The following is a 4,078-nucleotide window of genomic DNA, read 5'->3' as shown; positions in this document are numbered from 1 at the left end:
GGCACGAATCTTCTGGGTGATGGCCACTTTCAGTTCAGAAATGGATTGAGGACGATTCTCATACACGTGGTCCTTCAAGAACCCCCAGAGATAAAAATCTGGGGGGTTCAGATCGGGTGAATGCGGAGACCACTCGGGTTCACGGCGCCTGCTGATCAGCCGATCAGGGAATCGGTGGTCCAGCCACTCCATCGTGATGTTGGCTGTATGTGGAGTTGCCCCATCTTGTTGGAACCATTGCACATCTCGATTCACGCCACGACGTCTCTCAAGTCCCCTCCAGAACTTGTTGAGCACCACAATGTAACGCTCCTTTGTGACAGTGACTGCCTCCTCGTCTGCGTCTTCAAACCAAAACGGGCCGATTATGCCATGTTTTGAGATGGCCACCCAGGCCGTGCATTTCACAGAGTGCAAGGGCCTCTGAAGCACCTCGTCTGGGGCTTGTGTGCCCCAGAACACATTGTTCTTGCTATTGACATGCCCACAGAGCAAGAAGTGTGCTTCGTCGCTGAACCAAACATCATCAAGAAAGTCAGGATCCTCTTCGATCTTGTTCTCGAACCACCGGCACGTCACAACACGTTTTGCCATGTCAGCTGGTGTGAGTTTATGCTTGATCTGGATCTTGTATGGGTACAGCTGAAGATCCTTGATCAAGATTCTTTGCACTGACGCACGTGAAAGACCCAGCTCTTGGCTACGTCTTCGGATGGACTTTTTCGGGCTCCTTCCGACAGAATGTCTCACCGCATTCACATTGTCAGGAGATCTTGCAGTCAGCTTCCTGCCAGAACTGGGTGTTTCTGCCTTCTTGTTGAGATTGTTTACTGATCCAGTGGCTTGAAATTTGTGTGCCCAACGATAAATTTGGTTTTTCTGGGGATAGTTGTTGAAGTTGAGTTTCCTGCGAAATTTTGCTTGCACCGTTTTGAATGATTTCGTCTCCAAATAAGTAGTGACGCAAAATATTTTTTCCTCCTTTGTCCAAGGCATTTTGATTGATAAATTATTAGTTGTTATGGTCTCCTCTCTTCAAATCTGACAAAAAAGAACAAGAACATTAATATTGGCAGAATTATTAGCAGTGACATGGGTTCCATGTATTTTGAGACACCCTGTACAAGTTAGTGCACAGGCAGCACACATACCTTTGTGCTGTCTCATTTGTGTTTGATTCACAACCATGACGATAAACTGTCAAATTGGTGCTTTGCAGACAGGGCCTCAAAAAGTAGACATTAAGATGGGTGTCCTGTCTGCTAGTATTATGTTTACCTCCACCACCTAAAGTGGACGGAGGTTCTGCATTCAGTCCTGTCTGTGAGCAAGAAATCTCAAAAAGTTATGGCCGGATTTGGCCAAAACTCGGGAGACGAGTTGGTTAGGCGACAAGAACTAAGCCGATTAGATGTTGGGGAAGATCCTGATTCAGATCCAGCCCATCAGTGGGATACAAAACGTAAACTGTTCACCCTGGTGGAGGTATGGCTCTCCAACAAGTGCCATTCTAGTAGAGGATGCTGAACATCTCATGGTGTCTTTAGTGAGGCGAGTTATCTCCAGCACCTCAAACAAATTACAAACTCTAGCTCAAGTCACCTTTGCTTGAACGCCAAGCCCAACCAACCGGTTCGCGAAAGTCTTGTGCCAAAACCGTACCCCAGCCAACACCACAATATGGAAGCAATTGTTGTTTTAAGTAGTACAGTAAGTAGTACTGTTGTCATAACTATTGGCATCATATAAGAGTCTTCAACCGACCATGCTCGTCTTGTTGCTCCAGCGCTCTTCCTCTCAAGGTCTCACACATTCTCCCACAAACCCTCACCTCGTCACCATTCCCAATTCATAGCTTTACACAACACTCTATTATTTGTGGAGCTGTCTCCGGCAGCCCTTTTCTCCATAACGTAGAATCTGTTATTCTTCATTCTGTCATAGAATAGAATCTGTCATAGAATCTGAATCTCCATTCTTCTGTCACACCTCCATCATGGTTATTTTTCTAATTTCCACAACTGAGCTTTACGACACCTGTAGAAACAGTCTTGTCTCGTCCAGTGGTGCATCCATTCGTGGTTCTCCCGCTGCTCCCATTTTATTAGTCAATGCATTGCCCCCATCGTTCAGCTCTTCATTGAGCTTCGACAGCTGCATAGAAAAAAAAGAAGAAAAAAAAAAAAGAAGTTTGTCGAGCATGTCTCTTCATGCTCGGAAGGTTGCGACGGATGACATTCTAAAACCTTTTTGCATATGCAGAGACATTTATTATGGAATGAAGAAGTACAGAGCCGTAAACGTATGGATTGAAATTGCCACAAGAAGCATGACAACAGTCAAAAGACACAATGGTCACAAGAAAGTCTTTCATTCCGAAAACAGGCCGGGATGACAAGTCACCAATCTGGGTCGATGTACTTTGGGGACTGTCCAATCACCGGCAGATTCCACAAAACGAAGCATGCACATGGACATGGACAGAAGCTTGAGGACATAACCATCCAGGTTGTCCTGTTGAGCGTTCCCGTATGAACGCTTGGCTCGTGATGTGGGAAACCAAAAGTGCCATGTATCTGCCATTTGTCTAATCATGTCCGAGTACATCGATATCTCCTAATGTCCTCGTAATCCATGTCAGAGTACATTGATATCTCCTAATGTCCTTGTAATCCGTATAAGAGTACATTGATATCTCCTAATGTCCTTGTAATTAGTGTAAGAGTACATTTACATCTCCTAATGTCCTCGTAATTATTGTAAGAGTACATTGATATCTCCTAATGTCCTTGTAATTAGTGTAAGAGTACATTGACATCTCCTAATGTCCTCGTAATTAGTGTAAGAGTATATTGATATCTCCTAATGTCCTCGTAATCCTTGTAAGAGTACATTGATATCTCCTAATGTCCCTGTAATTGGTGTAAGAGTACATTGATATCTCCTAATGTCCCTGTAATTGGTGTAAGAGTACATTGATATCTCCTAATGTCCCTGTAATTGGTGTAAAAGTACATCGATATCTCCTAATGTCCCTGTAATTGGTGTAAGAGTACATTGATATCTCCTAATGTCCTCGTAATCCGTGTAAGAGTACATTGATATCTCCTAATGTCCTTGTAATTAGTGTAAGAGTACATTGATATCTCCTAATGTGTTTGTAATTAGTGTAAGAGTACATTGATATCTCCTAATGTCCTCGTAATCCATGTAAGAGTACATTGATGTCTCCGAATGTCCTTGCAATTAGTGCAAGAGCACATTGATATCTCCTAATGTCCTCGTAATCCATGTAAGAGTACATTGATGTCTCCTAATGTCCTTGTAATTAGTGCAAGAGTACATTGATATCTCCTCATGTCCTTGTAATCCATGTAAGAGTACATTGATAGCTCCTAATGTCCTTGCAATTAGTGTAAGAGTACATTGATGTCTCCTAATGTCCTTGTAATCCGTGTAAGAGTACATTGATGTCTCCTAATGTCCTTGTAATCCGTGTAAGAGTACATTGATAGCTCCTAATGTCCTTGTAATCCGTGTAAGAGTACATTGATAGCTCCTAATGTCCTTGCAATTAGTGTAAGAGTACACTGATAGCTCCTAATGTCCTTGTAATCCGTGTAAGAGTACATTGATAGCTCCTAATGTCCTTGCAATTAGTGTAAGAGTACATTGATGTCTCCTAATGTCCTTGTAATCCGTGTAAGAATACATTGATAGCTCCTAATGTCCTTGTAATCCGTGTAAGAGTACATTGATGTCTCCTAATGTCGTCATTCATGTCGACGATTTGTTCAACCTCTTCCACGTGCCTCAGATAGATGTAAAAATAAAAACGTTCCGTCTGCGTTCGAGCGTCTCGTGTCCGGACATGAATAAACAAAAGACGCGACTCGTCGATCACAGAACAAACCATTCACATATAAATATTTAACAACCGTGACCAGCTCGGGGAAAAAAGTTTAACAGGTGAGAAGTTCGTGAAACTCAGCTTTCCACCAAAAACTCGATTCTTCTTGCATCGAGGGAGATATGGGCAGCTTAGGCAATTTGAGGATCTCGTAGAGGCCTGAAAATG

At 42.9% G+C, this 4,078-nt stretch overlaps 1 protein-coding gene across 1 annotated transcript in view; it reads right to left on the bottom strand.

Annotated features, from left to right (window-relative positions):
* Positions 1 to 2,247: 2,247 nt before the first annotated feature.
* Positions 2,248 to 4,078, bottom strand: part of LOC137427447 (uncharacterized) — a 43,366-nt gene continuing 41,535 nt past the window's right edge. The window contains exon 5 of the mRNA XM_078777350.1: positions 2,248 to 4,078. This exon is cut by the window's right edge and continues 679 nt beyond it. The gene's annotated coding sequence lies outside the window, so the exon portion shown is untranslated.

The sequence above is a fragment of the Myxine glutinosa genome, chromosome 5 (genome assembly GCF_964187855.1).
Source record: "Myxine glutinosa chromosome 5, kmMyxGlut1.1, whole genome shotgun sequence".
In the NCBI taxonomy this organism is placed as follows: domain Eukaryota; kingdom Metazoa; phylum Chordata; class Myxini; order Myxiniformes; family Myxinidae; genus Myxine; species Myxine glutinosa.
This window is presented reverse-complemented; position numbering and strand designations above follow the sequence as displayed.